At 42.9% G+C, this 18,619-nt stretch overlaps 1 protein-coding gene across 4 annotated transcripts in view; it reads right to left on the bottom strand.

Moving 5' to 3' along the window:
- The window catches only part of DYRK1A (dual specificity tyrosine phosphorylation regulated kinase 1A), a 143,828-nt gene extending 131,018 nt beyond the window's left edge, over nucleotides 1–12,810 (bottom strand). For 3 of the 4 annotated variants that reach the window (XM_058523099.1, XM_058523096.1, XM_058523098.1), the window contains exon 1: nucleotides 12,735–12,810. The gene's annotated coding sequence lies outside the window, so the exon portion shown is untranslated. The remainder of the gene's footprint in view (nucleotides 1–12,734) is intronic. The other variant, XM_058523100.1, reaches the window with a different exon arrangement.
- Nucleotides 12,811–18,619: the final 5,809 nt, after the last annotated feature.

Genomic DNA, 18,619 nt, shown 5'->3' with positions numbered 1-18,619 from the left:
CGAGAATAATAAAATAACTAATAATGAATATGGACGGTATCTGGCTCAGAGAAGGCAATCAATTAATGGTAGCTATAGTTACTATTATTAAATACTAGCTTATTTTTTAAGAGAAGAAACTCACTGATTTACATAAACATCTCTTTTTTAAAAAAATCTGTCAACAGGTTGAAGATCAACATTTCTGTTTTCTCTCGGTATTACGTTATCCCCCTTAGACCCTCTGTTACCAGATAAAGCAACAAGTAGCTTCAAGTAGTCTAACACGTTGCCACCAAAACTAAGCTCAAAAAATAAATGGATGAATGGATGGATGGATGGATGGACGGACGGACGGATAGATGGACGGACGGACTGGATGGAAGGAAATGCTCACCCTGACCGCAAACCATGTTTCCTTTACATTTCTCTCCAGCGAAGTCTGACTAAACTGAAAAGCTTCGTGAGGGCAGGGACCATCTATGTCTATGTGACTCACTACTATGTCCCAAGGGCCTACCATGGGGCCAGCCACAGAGAGGAGACCTTCAATAAAATCTGAATATTTGCTTTTCTAAATATCTACTACAGAAACCAGACACTGAGAAAGGTTTCAGAACTATTTTAAAACAAATCCCTTACAAGCTTTTAAAAAGCTCATTCACCTGACAAGATCAACAGCTTCAATAACTTTCTAACTACAAGACTCATTCTTTTGAAAATTCATCCATACAACGAACTTTCCCCCAATCGTTCTTCTTGTTCTGTTGTCCCAACTTGAAGCCTAAATCAAAGCCAAAAAGCATCCAAACAAATCACTTTCTTTGCTTTTCTCTCACTTTTTAAATGAAGTCAAAGCTAGAGCTCATTTTAAATGTGAACCTGACAGCTACTACAACGCTGGACTGACATTCCAGACACAACTGCTGAACGAACCCCACTTTGTTAGCTAGGAATCATGAAGAATATCCAGGCTGATTCCTTCCACAATTTAAAATCACTCCAAATGACCACTAAGGACTGTATCTATTTCAATAAACTACTACAATTATGTACTCCTTTAATAAAGAAGGCACAATCTTTCCACCCCATATTGCCAACATCTAGCTTCTAACATACAGTAGCTACTTCATAAACATTTGTTAAGTTAATCCATGACTACATAATTTTGTCTTTTTCCTGGCTACATAGAGCTTTCCAATCCTATCTTTAAATAGAGAGTATTCACCTTTTTTTTCCCTCAAGGCTCCCATATTTCCTGTCCAGCTCCTACTCCAAATGCACAAACATTCCCCTGATGTAGTCCTTTGGTCCTTGAGGTCAACTAGTAAAGATCAAAACATGTAGTTTACTGATTCATTCAACAAATGTTTATTCAGTGCTTACCATGTGCCGAACACTCGCCAATCCCTGAGACTGCAGGGCGAGCAAAGCACCACTGCCCCTGCTCTCTGGAGGGCATTAATCAAATAAGCACTAAAAAAATGACCAATTGTGATAAGCACTATGACGGAAAAGCACAGGGAGACATAAGATATTAAAAAAGAAGAGGAGACTGGAGTGTGGGGGTGCTTTCCCTGACAAAGTGACATTGGGCTGAAATCAAAGGAGGAAAAGCAGTTAACTAAAAGAAAGAGGGAAAGATCGCTGGCCGAGGATGCAGCACATGCAAAGACAGGGATCCAGAGACCTGGGCAATAAGACTGCATAAGTAAGCTGGGGCCAGATCATTCAGATCATCACCCTGTCACTGGTTTGGTCTTTACCCTAGAAGTCACAATAAATCATTAAAGAGTTTTTATTTTAATGACAAAGAATTCTTGTTCATCCATTTGCTCAAATCCCTCTTCCATTCTGCCCATTCTATTGAACTTGCCTTACTCCTTGACCTTCCCTATATGCCCACATCCTTTACTTCAGAAGTCTGTATCTTTGTCTTATTCAGCAGCCTTCCTCCAAGCTGTCTCCCATGAATCCTAAGACTCCTATCTTCAATTTCTTCACTCTGCATAGCTGATTCTAATACTGCTGAGTAACTGTGGGCCTTCAGGCCAATTCTTAGGTAAATTTACCTAGCTTTACTGATGTTTTAAACTGTACCACAGAACCATTATAGGGAAATTCAAAAAGTGAACTTAGATTGTAAAATACTCAATGAGATCCTAATAATTTTCTTACCATTGCTGTTTTGAAAAACTTTTATGAAACAATCTTCTATACCAGAGAAGTAATATCTCTCAATAATGAATGTGTTTGATGCAAAGATGAAGTAAAAAACACCACTGTGATAGTTGTTCTTTTCAAGGGGAAATGATCAAATCAGAACAAATCTTTCAGCAGACAGTATTTGTCTTAAGGACTGGAGTCCTATTTATATCCAGATAAACTTTAACTCAAAATTAACTGACAAAATGAGACAAAAATTTTGACCTTCAAAAAGCAACATCAAAAATTATTCAAGGAGGAACATCAAAAATTCTTCAATTTCATCAACTGTGTCCCCTTTAAGGACAATGTATGTCTACTCTAGACTGAGTTCTTAAGACGGGTCTAGAGACTGCTAGAGATTCCGCATCTGAACGTTAACTTCCAGGATGGCATCAACAGTGCAGGCTTTGTTTTAGACATGATTCCCAGGCTCTAGGTTCCATGTTGGGCACTAGTAGATACTCAATAAATAATTCTATCCACCTCACAAGATAAATGCTTTTTAGATGACCGGTCTCCAAAGAAGGATACATGTGAAAATAAACAGAATGTGATATTTTTCAGGAAAATACTAAGGCACTCAGAATAAATTAAATGCTCACACCTTCAGCTAACTCTATACTTTTCAAACCATGAATTATGATATTTCCAGATTCACAGCTTCTAACATTGCCTTCTCCCACTGCTCCATTTTTTAGCTCATCTTTAATAGTGCTACAGATTATTTCCACCTGTTCCTAACGGAAGGTCTGAACTACAATCATAATTCCATCTTCCGTTCCTCCACAGTTCCTTCAGGTCCTCAGTAGGAAATATTCTCAACTGTCCCATTAAACCAATCATTCCACTCCTATCACCTTTCACTATACTGCCACCAAAGTTTAATTCTCCGCTTTCTATCTCCAAAAACTTGGCCACATTGCTGTTTGAATCTAGGAATAGTCACTTTGTTCTGATGAAAATCAAATAAGAATTTTTTAAGGTGTTCCAAACTCGGCTCTCCCACCTGTCTTCTCCTTTTTACCTCTCTTACTCCCTCCAAGTCCTCCTCCTTACAGTGTCATTTCTCTAACCCACAGATTTGTCCATCACTGCCCTGCTGAAAAACCTTCAGCTGCCCCGAATTCAAATTCCTCATAATATTTAAGACTCTTCAATCCCTTTTCTCAATGCAATTGTCCCTATCGCTCCCCAAGATACCACATACACACACACTCCTGTACTCTGGGCACACAATTCTGTCATTCTCCAAAGCCACCTTCACTTCCCCCACCACAGGCTGCCCACGTGACCTCCTCTAGCGGACTGTCAATCCCTCAGGTTCTACTGTAAAAAGCCTATCCATTCTTCAAGACCAAGATCCAGTCCCACCTCCTCCACAAGGCATGCTCAATTCCCCAGAATTGTCTTACTTCCTTGTGTTCTTCTAGTTCTTCCTATGTCAATACCTCTAATTGTTAGCAGCCATGGTCTTACCTGTGTTAATTTTGCCTGTATATACACAACTATCTCAACACTAACAGGAGAGGTAACCAAATCTTACTCATTTTTGTAGTCAAAGCTTCTACCACCACAACTCACATGTTTTTTATGAAGACAGTCAAATGTTCACTCAATTGAAGAGGAAAAAGAATCCCCTTTTACAATTTATCAAGCATTTACAATTATCAGCATTTACAATTCATCAAAACATCAGTTTTTCACTCAACAGAATAAAGAAATATAGGAAAATCAGAAAATATTTTTAACTATATCTGACAAAGAATGTATATTTTGTTATTTAAACTACAAGACAGAGTACAACTTACGATGTTCAAATTCACTCATAATTAAAGAAATGCACATCCAAACAACTAGACATCATTATTCACCTATTCAACTGACAAAGACATCGCTATTCACCTATTAAACTGACCTATTAAAACTGATAACACCAGTGTTGGTGAGATTGGGAAACTATGTACTCTTAGACACTGGTGAGGAAGTATAAATTGGTGATACTTTTCGGAAGACAATTTGGCAATACATATTCAAATGTGCATGTATCTGGTAAACCAGCAATTTCCCTTATAAATATATATCCCATGACCTACATTCACAGAAGAGTTACATGTACAAGGATGTACACTGCAGCACTGTTTAAAATAGCAAAAACATGAAAACAATTTAAGTGCTCTTTAATGGAGACTATTTGTGTACATCCATAAAATGGAACACTTCCCAACCATGAAAAACAACAGGAAACTCTAACAGCTATGAGAATATTTCTAAGATAGATCTACAAGCTTAAGTTGCAAAATTGTGTGTTTAGCATGATCCCATTTGCTTTTGATTTTAAGTGTATAGACACTGTGTACACACACACACACCCCACAATGTCTATGCACTTTAAAAAAATAAATGGGATCATACTAAACATAAAGTTTTGTAACACACACATATATTAAATGTTTAATATACATGTAATTGTGTGTGCATGTATATATATATGCATAGGACACTTCTGGTAGGAAAAACTGAAGAGCTATTAACTATGGAGCATGGAAGGAGAGTTTGACACCATTCTATGGGGCTTGATCTTTTTTTTTAAACCATGAATATGTATTACTTGTTGATCTTTAAAAACCAAAAATCTCTAGGTGATCAGAACAATACTTTATATGTTTGCTATGTTGGAAGACTGCTCAAACCGGAGCCCTCAACAGATGATAAAACACTAAGAAAAAAAGGACACGCCTTCCATTCCAATAGTTATTCAATCAAGCCCAGTGGGTCCTCGGCAAAGTTATCCACAGTCCCATTACCAACATTCCCCGTGACAGGAGGCCAGCAACTACCAGTCTAATGCTACCAACCTCAGGTCACCAGAGAAGCCTCCATGAACCTTTCCAGGACTATCCCACAAGCTGACATTTCTCAAACATGCCCTTCATTTTCCCCGGGGCAAGGGCACATCTACTCTACTCTTCCCTCCCCTTCCCAAAAACCTTTCTTGTTAGCGCAGGTGCTAATCTCCAAGTTTTAAAATGACAGCCAGCTAATTGATAAAAATAAAGTGTTAACCTGATAACAGATAAAGGATACTCCCCTGGGAATATTTCCATTTTAAATTAGGAAATCCAGCTCTTACTTTAATCTAATGGAAGGAATGAATTCAACAGTGAGAGGTGCAAGCAAACCAAATGAAAAGGAAAGTAGTAAGTTGGGGACAAGACCTACCTTTGTTCCTTCTAATCATGCCAAGTAAGCACCTGTCTATCATCTACCCTAATGCTGTAGATACACTACCCCATCGGATACAGCACTGACACTAACAATACCTCATGGAAAACCTCAACCTCCCACCTTTAAATATTCATCTGACTAACTCGGACTATTTTTCTAAGGGGCTAAAAGGATAATTAAGTGAGCCAACCATTCAGTACCATGAGCTCACACATAAAAAGCAACATATAGGAGAATGAGAGTTATCCCTATAAAATCCCAATGCAGTTGCTACTGAGTCCTCTGCCCCCTCTTTCGTAGAAAGAACAAAGAACCAGGAGGCATGAAAACATATGCTAGCCCCAGACCTGCTTATTCTGAGGCACTGGTTAGTCATCTAGTTTCTTTCATCCATTTCCTTCTCTAAAGCGAGGGAGATGAAAATCTTTCTCAAAATGTTTCTACTGCATCAGGATTCCCTGGAGTCCTAACTAAGAAAACAGACCCCAGAGCATCACCCCAAACCTACAGAAAGAGAAGTATCTGAGCCTGGGAATCCCACAACTTTGACAAGTTCTCCAGAAGACTGTTTGAGAACCATTAGTTTCTCAAGTCTCTACTAGAGCTAATAATACTCTACAGTTCAAAGGAATCCCAGATCTTCCTCTTTTTTCAAGCCCACAGAAATTAAGGAGGAAGATACTGGATAGTAAATGTATTTTTTTTTTCCCCCAAAGCTCCAGTAGATAGTTGTATGTCATAGCTGCACATCCTTCTAGTTGCTATATGTGGGACGCGGCCTCAGCATGGCCGGAGAAGTGGTGAGTCAGTGCGCACCTGGGATCCGAACCCGGGCCGCCGGCAGCGGAGCGCGCGCACTTAACCGCTAAGCCACAGGGCCAGCCCGTAAATGTATTTTTAAACAGCACTGCTACCATCCTCGTTGAGATTTCAGTGACTCCAACATTTTCTGAAAACCAGACAAGATGCAAGTGTTATTCTAGTGTTGTTTGCGGAGAATATGAGCAGGAATACATACAGTATAGTCTAGGACACTATTAAAACTAAATTCAAAAGCTTAGATTCCAAATATTCTTACAATAGAGTCACAGCAATCAAGAATCATGTTTTCTATCAGAAAACACTGTCAGTAAGATAATGTGCTATTCAACCCAAAATTTCTTTACTACTAAAAGTTTGCCTACATTTTTTCCTAATCCGACTATATATGTATATATTGCATATACTGAATACTTATGATCTATTTGAATTTGCACACCACAGTTCAAAAGATTAATGACCAAATATGGTCATTAGTGCAATAAGTTGTCTTATCAAAGTTTATTTCTGAAAGTTTCTTGCAACACATCTGAAAAACATCTGAAAGTGTGACAATGTCTCATAATCCCCCATTCTCCTCTTCTTCAGTAGAAACAGATTTTCAGCCAAATAGCCACCCACGCTACCAAAGACCACATATCCCAGCCTCCTTTGCAGCTAAGTGTGGCCACCTGACTAAGTTCTGACCAACAAGTGTAAACACAAGTCACACATGCAACTTCCAGGTTTGTCTTTAAACAGAGAGGATGTGCCTTCCCCACATCCTGTTCCTGGACCATGGATGTGGTGGGGAGCTGTCTTGTACCATACAGTAAATGGTGTCTCCTTAAGCACCAGAAAGCAACAGGACAGAGGAACCAAGGTCCCCTATCCCATAGGGCCACCACATCAGCCTTAGACTACTTTTATGCGAGAGAAGTGAACTTCTGTTTAAGCCACTGTATTTAGTCAGAACATACGCTCAATCTTGTTTTCTAACTAATGAATACAGGAAGTTTAAATTTATAATAAATATTAAACAATAGCTACTTATCAACGAAGTAAAACTGAAACTCTAATTATAAATTCTTGGGTAATCCCTCTACTGAAATTATCGCTACTGTACCAACTTATGTTTATATGGCATTTTACGCTTTTTGCAAAGCACCTCATTGCAGTATCTCATTTCAAATTCTCAAAATCCTGGGCAGGGCAGCTGGTGCTATGCACATTTGGCATATAAGATACTGAGGCTCAGAGAAGCTACATTGCCCAAGATTGTGGTCCTCAAGCAGCATTCAACATTTAGGTTCTTCACTCCATCATTCCATGCACACGTATTTATCTATCCCTGCTAGGTGCCAGGCACTGGCGTTACAGGCATGATCAAGAAAAAATTATTCCTGTCCAGATGGACCTTACAATCTAATGGGGAAGTGAAGAAGCAGATATTAAACAAATAAGTATATATACGAATACATATGAATAATTATATAGCTATCTGCAAAACAGGCTGTGAAAAAAAGCAGCAAGTCCTGTAAGAATGCATGGCCATGGGCCGGCTCCGTGGCTTGGCGGTTAAGTGCGCGCGCTCTGATGCTGGCGGCCCGGGGTTCGGATCCCGGGCGCGCCCCAAGGCACCACTTCTCCGTCCAACCCGAGGCCGAGTCCCACGTACAGCAACTAGAAGGATGTGAACCTATGACATGCAACTATCTACTGGGGCTTTGGGGGGAAAAAATGAATAAATAAAATCTTTAAAAAAAAAAGAATGCATGGCCAAGGAACCTTACGTAGACTAGGGGTTTGGGGAAGGCCTCTCTAAAGAAATGGCATTTATGCTGAGACCATAAGGATGAGTACGAACGAAGAAAGAGGAAAGGAGGGAGAACGGGGAAAGAAAGCTATTAAGAAATTTATATGCGTTATCTCAATCTTCACAAGAACTCTATGCTAAGTACCATCAGCCACATTTTACAGATGAAGAAACTGATGCTTAGCAAAATCACTGTGCCTCAAGTTCACATGGCCAGTGAGCGGCAGGACCTGTTGCGATTCCAGATCTGCCTAACTCTGGAGCCTCTGCCTCACACCACTCCACAGGCCAATACTCGCTCCACAGTATCATGCTGCCTCAACTGCTATCTCTAAATAGATATCAAGTAGATTTGGGATAGACATCACCGTTTGAGCTCTTTTTTACCCAAATGCATGTGCTAAGATGCCAACCTTAACCACAAATATCCATAAAACTTAAAAAAAAAAAAAATCAACTCTTGTCATTGCATGTTTTATACATTTAAAAAAATTAGCGGGCTATTTAATGAACAGGGAATGTTATTTAAAATAGAGGTGATACTGAAAACCAGTTTTATTCCATGTTAAACCAGTTCACTAAGCCCCCACACAAAATCGATTTAAACAAGCATTTCAATTATTGGGGAGATAAAACTCAAAACAATTTATCAAGAGTAAACATACATTTTGAGCTATTATGCACTATTTATTAGATATGAGCACGTCCCTCAAACAAAAAACATGTATCTTTCAAAACTTTAACAATAATACAAACTTGTAAAAATCACCTTCTAGAAAAGAGGGTACATAGCTCTGGTAGAAGAATCAATTGCCAAGAAGCAAAAATGGTTCTATATTAGCAAAAAGTATGCCTACGAGGAATCACATCATTTTAGATGTTCAATGTACTGTAAGTTATTATCTCCAATAAGGAACTTTAACTCATTATGCAACTCTGGAAATAGCATTTCAAAGCAAAAGCAAAACTTTTTAAAAACATTTAGCTGGTTTATACAATATTTCCAAATCATTTTGTTTTCATATACTAAAAACTGGAACTAAGGCTGCCTGTAGACACTAGGTTAGGAAACAAGACTTGTCTTTAAGTGCCTAATGTGAACCCTGAATTAATTATCTTAGTCAGGAGATATCAACATTTCACTTTCACATAACCAATGGTAAACTTCACAGCTCTCACTTAACATGATAGCATTGACATAAGCAAGATTTCAAAAGATTTCTTCATTTAAGGGCAAATGAGGAGAAATTTTAGGTAATTTAAAATAGTTTGATGATTTTTTCCAAGTTATTAAACACAAATTTAACCCCCCAAAATTTTTAATGCACAATTGTGCAAGCCTTGGATTATGAGTTACCACAATTTCTCTAGCCATCAAAACATTGCCCAACAGTCAAAATAACATATGGTAAGAAATGTCTTAAAAGGGATAACCACTATGTATACACGTGTATACATAAGTTATAAGTCACGCAATTCACTTTGAAAGGGCAAACTGTGTTAGTATCAAGTTTCAAGTGACCATGTTTGATAGTTGCAAGTACTATCTTTACTTCTAAATAGAAAATATACATGAGTATCTGGAGGTAAAACCACCAAACATTCAACAGCAAGTAGAGAGCCTTAGCTCACAGTTTAAATTACTGATAAGGAATACAACACAACTATAAGACTAATAAAATTTTGGGAGAGAAGAGCCAAGTTCGTTATTAAAACTTTCTGGAAGTTTTTGGGGTTTGCTGGCTTCAGACGGTTAAGGTTTTTCCTTGAGGAATAAAAGAGAAATTGCTTGGGGGTGTGAGTGTGGATCTAAGAAATGTGAAAGTTCTTTAAAATAAAACAAAACCTAATGCTAAAGCAAAGAAAAACTGACACACACCTAATCATAAATACCAAGAAAGTCACAAATGAAGCCATCTCTCCTATTAATCTTATTTTTAATGTCACGTATAAGGCAATTCTCTTCTCACTCATAATTAAGTTACTTCTATCCAAATTTTCTTCCCATAACTAAATTCTCGCCAACCATAAACATGCATGTGAAAACATCCCTGGGCAGTCTAAATTTCTACGCTATTTTTTATTTAAAAAAAAAAAACTTGTTTTCAAGTAGTAGCCAAGATTCAATACAAATTAGCATTTTCTTTTTTTGTAGTTTCAAAATAAAATACACGCCAAAGGTCATTCTATATTATGTGTTATAACAAGTTATCCTGAATTTTGCTTTTGCAGATAAATATTCATAGCACTATAAAAACCTATGTAAACTCCCTAAATACCATTTGGTGCACTTACCACTCCACACCCCCATATCTTTAAGTCACAAACACAGTAACTCTCCATAAATAAAACTAAGGGGCAGACGTCAGATAATATCCTAGAGGAGAAAAAAATTCTAACCAAGGGTCTTTTTCACTATCCACATTCCCAAACCAGACATTGTATTAAAATGGGATATTTTCATTTAATTCGAATGTTAGTGACCCTAAAAGACTGGACTAACTCGTTCATTTTTGAATCCTCAGCACACAGTAATTCTGTATGTTTGTTAAGTTTCTAATAGGTCCCACCAAAATATCTTTAAAATATGTTTAAGAAATGATCTTATACCCCAATTCCGAATTCCTAACAATAACAAAGATCTCACTAGATCACGTAGTCTCTCCCACCCCTACCAATAATGATCATTCATTCATTCAAGCCTGTTTGTTCAAATCTAAAATCTTTTTTAGATTTTAAAGGAGTGTGCCTTCACCTTACAGACACGGGGGTGACCCTACCTTCTAGAATAATTAACTTCTGAGCCTACGTCTCTTATCAACTGTTTATAGTCAGTTTTACAATACAACTTTGTGTAGACATTGACAGGAGTCCTTAACTTTGGCAAAATTTGAAGTTTAGACGAATCTGGACAGCCACCATAAACACCACTATTTCAAGGCAAATCCTCCAAAAACACTGGGGGTACCTGAAGTCTAAGTCATACGTATATTAAACATCTTAACTATAATCAAGTAAACTTTTGTCTTAACTGCTGCTTCTTTGAAACTATCTTCTTCGGTTTAAAATCTTAGCACATGAAATTTTAGTTCTAGTCTCATGTTTATAGTCTATCTGAACATAATATTCTCTCAAAGTAACTAAACCACCAAGATATGAGAAATATAACAAAAAAGCTAAAGGTAATTCCACTGAATTATTAAAATGTCACGAAATGGAAACTATTAAATATACCCATTCTTAAGCACTTTGCATATGTAAAGTATGTAAAGAAGAAATCTAAGTATTCAAAGACAAAAATGACTAATAATAACTTTACGCAAAACTTTCTTATGACTCATCAATACTTAAATGACGCCTATAATTAAAATTAAGTGTGAAGAACAAAACGCACCAAAGAATATTTTTTAATTCCTTCCATTCAAAAACTGTCTCCCTAGTTGGGGGGTGGGGGGGCTGACAAGTTTCATTAAGAGGGCCTCATCTCAATCTTTCCTTTCCACTTCCAAAAACCACAAAGTTAATCCCACGCTAACCACTATACATGGACACAATCTCTAGGTTACAACCCTGAGTCATTACGCACAGATCACTCCAAAATCCGCCAGTATTTATAATGAGTTATAACCTAGTGATTAAGAGGCCAGGCTGACTGCAGACTCCTGGCTCCTGGAGTCCCAGCTGTATGACCTTGGATGAGTCACAGCTCAGTTTTCCCATCTGTACAATGGGTAACAATTCCTACCGGTAGTATGAGCGAGTTAATACACTTGAAGCCCTGAGAACGAGTGCCTGGCATTCTTCGTCCTCATCTCCAAATCGGTGTGAAAACAATGCTATAAGGTGTATTTTCTGACAACTTGGGCGGAATTCAAGAACCAAATGGTGCTGGCATTTAAGTGCCGCACCTAGATTACAAATTTCCTATCATCTAGGGCCGGACGAAAGGCAGAGACAAGTACTTGGAGTCACTCACTCACTAACCGTGCCATTTTTAACTATTGCAGCCTAGGGAGGGGCCTCTCTCTAAGCGAGAGTGGGCTTGTGCCTGTAAAGAGACTCGTCAAGTTTCGTGGCAATATCCAGGTATCCATTATAATTTACGCATTCCCAGCCACCAACTCCTCCGGCTGCTAAAGAGGTCATGCCTCCCTCCCGAGCGGCCGGGCTGCCTCGCACTCGCGGCACAACTTCGGAGCACGCCGAGGGCCCTCGCCCCAGCACACAGCCCAAGGGCCGCGGGGGGACCGGGCTCGCGACCTTCCCCGGCGCCTGGCCCAGCGGCCGGCCCCATTTTCTTAGCCCGTGCATTGTCCTTGCGGAGAACCCCGGCGGTTCCCACACTGGTGGGGACCGAGAGGAGGGACGAGGGAGGAGCTGGGGGAAGAGGATGAGGAGGAAGAGGAGGAGGAGGAGGAAGACAACCTCCTCCCCTCGGCTCGGGCGACCAGTGAAGGTCTGGCGCTCTCTCCGGCCCCCAGGCCCCCGCTCCCACCCTCCGAACTTTCCCTCCGCTTGCACCCGCCTCTCCTCCGGGACCGGGCCCGGCGGGCTCCCTCCCCGGCGGCCGGCCCCGGGCCGCGGCGCCTCCTCCTAAAATGGCAGGTCCCTCCCTCCGCCCGGCCAGCCTCGGCGCGGGCCCGGCTGCAGGCCGCGGGGGGAGCCGAGCGCCGGGCCGGGCGGGGCCGCGGCCGGGCCGGACACTCACCGGGACGATGGCGGGGCGCTCGCGCCGCTCCCTCCGGTGAGTCTCAGCCTCGGGCTCCCGCCGCTGCGCTCCGCCGCGGCCTCCGCAGCCAGCGCCGCCCCGGCCGCCTCTCTCCGCCCCCGGCGCTCCCGGCTCGGCGGCCGCGCCGCAGCCTCCTCAGTCTCTCTCCGGCTCGCGGTTCCAGCGGCGCCCGGGGCCGGGGAGGCGACAGCCCCCTCCCCGGCAAATACCGCAGTCCCCGGACCCCGACTCCCGGCGGCGGGGCCGCGCGGCCCGGCCCGGCGCGGAGGGCGGCGGCGACGAGGCCGGGCGCCGAGTGGCGGCCGCTCCCGGCGGCTTCTTCCCGAGGAGGATTTTGTAAATCTCACAAAATGGCGCGCGCTCCAAACCTGCGCAGCGAGAAGCGCCGGGGCCCGAGCGGCGGCGGCGGCGGCGGCGGCTCCTCCGCCAGGAGAGCCCGAACCGCCCGCCCCCGAGTCCCCGCACAGACAGACAGACACTCACACACACACACACACACACGCACACTCGCCCGCGCACACGCTCACTCACACACACACTCGCACACTCACACCGGTCCCGCCCGCTCGCCGGCGGCGGCAGCGGCACCAACAGCAGCAGCAGGAACAGCAGCAGCAGAAGCGGCGGCGGCGGCGGCGGCGGCGCCCGCACCCCCCGCTCGGGGTGTCCGCTCCCTAAGCCCGACCTGGGCTGCGATCAGCAGCAGCGACGGCAGCAGTCTCCCCGGATCCCCCCGCCGCTCTTGCCGCCGCCACCCCCGCCTCACTCCAATGGGGCTTTTTATTATTATTCGGGCGGGAAGCGAAAGGGTTTAAAAAAAAACCAACCAACAAAATGGCGACGGACCGACCCGGTCGCTATAGCAACTGTCAATCAAAACGCAAAACCCCGGCTGACGTGCTGACGTCCTCCTCCCGCCCCCCCGGCCCCAAGCCGGCGGGCGGGGCCTGTTGCTCGGGCAACGGCAGATTCCGTTCCCTCCTTTCCCTCTCCCTCTGCGTCCCCGACCAACCACCCAACCCCCTCAGGTCACGTGAAGGATAAATTCGGAGCTCGGGCCCGCTACGAGTGTCAGAGGAGGGCGCGTGATTCGCTCGGGGGAGGGGAGAGGAGGGGGCCGGCCGGGCCGAGGGAAGGAAGGCGAAGGGGAAGGGGGGCGAGGCGCCTGCCCGGCCTGTGCGCGAGCGCCCGCGGCCGCCCGGCCGCGCCCCGCCCCGCGCCCGCCGCGCCCGCGCGCGCGCCGACTGCGGCCCGGGGAGCGCGCGCGGCCTCCGCGCCGTCGCCCCCGGAGCCCCGCGCTTCCGCGTTGTGCGCCCGCAGCCCCGCCCGCGCCGGGGGGAGGGGGCCCCGGGCGGCCCACCCCGCGCGCCCGGGCCGGGGGCGCTCACCTTGCTCCCTGGGGAGCGCGCTGGCCGGGGTCAGGCGGCCTGGCTGCGCACGTCCGCGCGTCTGAACTGTTCTTCGAAGGGCTCGCGTGCCCCCCTCGCCGGAAAATGCCCACGGAGGCCGCGGCTGGGGGTGGGGAAGCGGCCGCCTCCGCGTTTCAGACATCTCAGGAATTCCGGACGCTTCGCCCGAATCCGGGATGCCCCTGCGGCTGACACCTTGGCTAAATCATGCCGCTCGGTTTTCGTAGCAACCAATGCCAGCGTTCAGAAATCATGGACGGAGCCATCATGAAAACTTTTTAGGCTGTGCACGCTCTCCCAGGCTCTCCCAGCTATTTCAAACCCTTCCCCACCTTTCTGGGCGCAGCCTGCCTTCTCCATCGGAATGCCCCTGAAATTAATCCTCTTGAGCGGTTACTGTATCCTTGTCCAACTCCCTGTTTTTCTGTTTTTCTTTTTCATGCACCATCTCAGCTTCCAGATTCTTAATTCGCCCATTCTGGCTTTCGTTTATTTGTATTCAGTCTACCCCTTCTGCCTGGCTGAATATTGCTAGGTGTGTTCCCCAGGCATTAAAACCTAGGGATGCTAGTAGCCATGCAGTGCTGGCTACTTTGTAATGAGCGGACAGCCACTGGAAAAATTGTGTTTTGTACCTATGCTAATAAAATGGACTTTAATAAATGTTACGCTAAAAAGGATATATAGAGATATCATTTTACAGCAAGTCACTGATTGATTTCTAACCTTGATTTTGCCATCTTATGATAGTGTTCATATCAATTTTTTCTTTAGCTTGAGCTGTTCACAAATACAGTAGCAACAGATACAATCTTAGGTGTAGAGAAAAACACCACCATAACAAATACAGGTCTCTATCGTATGTTACTCAAGGAAAGACACGGCTTTAAATGATTTCCAACCAATGTTTCCCTCCTACAGTTATTAGAACATTGACATACCAAGGCAACCATTCAGACTAGCACAGGTCTTGAAAGAAATCAGAGTAAATCTAAAGTAAATTATGCAAAAAGTAGACTGGCAAATAGCTTAATTCTGACTGATTCTACGTGGTATCAAAAGTTGCCCTGTCAGAAGTTCTTTTGGATTTCTGCTTCAAAATTGCCCTGCTAAGGTAAAGTCTACATTCAACTTGATTGTTTCGAAGGAGGTGGCCAAGGGTGTCCCTACTGAGGTGAGAGATCTCTACCTTGATTCCTCCCAAGCTCGCTTCCACCTATGCAACCAACTCGTTCCTCCCTCCCGCTTCCCTCCTCCCTGCTCCCCGCCCCCACCCCATTCACCACACTTTCACTTCTATCAGATCAATTAAGGATTTGCAACCTTTAAGACTAAAATAAATTTGAGTCAAATTTTTGGTGGTGATAAGGAAACTGGCATAATTAATCTTCTAGGTAACCTGCAAAGAATATGACAATGTCTCAAGAAATGTACCCTTGTCTTCAGTCAAATCAGTCTAGAAGATTATCAGGGTGAGGCAGAATCTCCAGCTTGTAATCATGAAATAATAGAAGACATTGATCATATCTAGAAGGTTGCCCCCTTCCCTCCCAACTCCAACCCCCCACCCCCAGTGTGACAGCCTTACACAACATTGATCAATGAACTGTCATGTCCAGGTTGGAATGCTGTAAAATAGTTTTATCTAGGCTTCACCTAAAAAGTAACCTGTAAATTACGCTGCTCCAAACAAGTAAACACATGTAGGCAGGAAGGACTCTGGTACAGATGCCAGTTTAGTGTTGACAGGATTCAGTGATTAAATCCTTGCTGTCATCTGAGAATCTCCCTATCAGATCACTGACAGATGTGTTACAGATGTATCTATTGATAGAAGTTAACCTCTAAGAGCAAAGACCTGCCCAACTCACAGATAATAACAGCCTCCGCTTATCCAGTACATTCTAGCAACAGTATATACCCATTATACAGATGAGAAAACAAGTCCTGAGTAATTACTTTCCCAAGGTCACACCACTAGTAAGTGGTGAAGCCAAGATTCAAACCCGAGTGTAATTGCAAAGCCCATATTCTTTCCGCCACACCAAGATGATCTGGGATTATTTGGAAATAGAGTCTTTACAGGGATAATCAAGATGAGGACATTAGAGTGAGCCCTAATCCAATATAATTGGCATTTCCTTTTAAAAAGGAGAAATTTGGACACAGAGACAGACATTCACGCACGGAAGACTGTGAAGACACAGAGAGAACGCCATCTACAAGCCAAGGAACAGCTGAGGCTGCCAGAAGCTGGGAGAGAGGTTTGGAGCAGATTCTCCCTCACAGCCGTCAGAGGGAATCAACCTCACCGACACCTTGATTTTGGACCTCTGGCCTCCAGAACTGGGAGACAATACATTTCTGTTGTTGAAGCCACCTGGTTTGTGGTACTTTGTTATGGCAGCCCTGGCAGACTAACACACAGATCCAAGCCAAGATTCCAAGCCAAGCCAGGTTCTTTTCATTGGTTCCACATCTGTTCATGGCCACTCTTCGTGGTGTGCTATACTAAGCCCAAAAGTTCACTAGTTGGAACCTGGCTGGGAGTTATAACCCAAACATTCCAAGAACTAACCAAACATTCCACCAACCAATATCTCTGCCCTTCACATCAGGTGAGAAGGTGAACAATTTACAATTCATCCCTGGACAGTGACGTGGCTAGAATCTGACACCCTCACTCTTCTTACAGACTTCAGAGTAAAGGTCCTTGATTGCTCCCCTTGTATAAGCTTTATTGTTTGTTCTGGTTTTAATAGTAATTCATGTTTATCAAATTCAAAAGAAACAATAAATTAAAACAAGAGAGGGGCCTTGTTAAAACTGGCAATGGTAGCATGCTATGAATCAAGAAGTTAATACTCAGTTCTCTGCACCTGAGATCCAAAAACAAAATAAAAGTAATTTATGGTCATTACAAACAGTTTTACAATGTGGAAAGCAATAAAGAAGTAAAGATTATTCATAGGTATCACCCAGAGATAAACCTTATTAATATCTTCATATTCACATATATTCTTCTAGACCTTCTTAGACATGAGCACACGCACACACACACACAACACATATAGGTATGTTTTATGCCTTTTTTACTTACAATTGTGTTATGAACACATTTTTGTGTTAATCAACTAAAATTTAGATGATTATTCTAACAGCTACAAGTATTCCATCAGCTGAATGAGCCATAATTCAACTGCTTCTCCATTTTTCAAGGAAGTTTTCCTCTTTTTTTTTTTTGTTATTACAAGTAAAGCTACATAAATATCACATGTACACATTTTACACACCTGTCGTTATTTCCTTAGGATAAGGGCGTGCACCCTTAAAAAGCTTTGATTCATGTTGCCAAAATATCCCTCAGAAATGATTTCACCAATTTACGCTCCTAAAAGTAGTATGCGCAGGGCTGGCCCCATGGCCTAGTGGCTAAGTTTGGCATGCTCTGCTTCAGCAGCCCTAGTTCCGTTCCCAGGCACAGACCTGCACCACTCATCGGTGGCCATGCTGTGGTGGTGACCCACATACAAAATAGAGGAAGATTGGCACAGATGTTAGCTCAGGGTAAATCTTCCTCAGCAAAAAAAAAAAAAAAAAGGAGTATGTGAGAATGACTTTTTCCCACATTCTACCACACTCTCTTGCTTTAGTTTACATTTCTTTGACCATTTAGTGTCTTCTTTTTTTATATATGTTTATTGGGCTATCTGTGCCCTGCATGTGTATATCCCATGCCAATTTGGGGGAGAAGATGGAGAGGTGTCATTTTTTTGTCGATTTCTTTTTTTTCCACCCCCCCCAAAAAAAAAGGAAGAAAGAAAAGAAAATTAAAAGGCCATATGCTGTTGTTAGGCTAGTATGTGATATCAACACCAGACATCCATCACCCCAGTCAGTTTATCTGTGGCGATCTCCATTCCTAGCCATCTCCCAAGTGGATCTAGCCCAGCCTTCTTCCCTGCTCTCAGCCTCTCTTCTCTCAGCCTCCCTACCTCCTCTTAACCAGGCACCTGGACCAGGTGCTCTGCCACCTTTGCAGCATCATAAGGTTGCTTGCAACATTGTTTTATGCCTAGATGTGGTTCTAGTGGTGCCGTTTTTAAAAAGAAGGACAATACTCATTACTTTGCTGTCATGTAAGAATGTTTACCAATATTATTTCGTGAGTTATCGTTAACATTTTCTTTTTCTGTGACATCAAGATAAAGGTTAAATAGAAAATGTGAAATTGTTGGATTAAAGTGTATATTTTTCACATTTCAGAATATCTTAAAACAGTATTTTGCAACACTTTGGCAAGACTTGAAAAGAAATACACTTTAATATATTGATTCATACATATATAATAGCTTCCTCAAAATTAACAGATTGAGGAAAAATGCCCTAATGAAACTGCAAAACACAATTAAGTACATGGAATTAAAAATTAGGTAGGATGCACAGAAATCTACA

The sequence above is a fragment of the Diceros bicornis genome, chromosome 27 (genome assembly GCF_020826845.1).
Source record: "Diceros bicornis minor isolate mBicDic1 chromosome 27, mDicBic1.mat.cur, whole genome shotgun sequence".
Lineage (NCBI taxonomy): Eukaryota > Metazoa > Chordata > Mammalia > Perissodactyla > Rhinocerotidae > Diceros > Diceros bicornis.
This window is presented reverse-complemented; position numbering and strand designations above follow the sequence as displayed.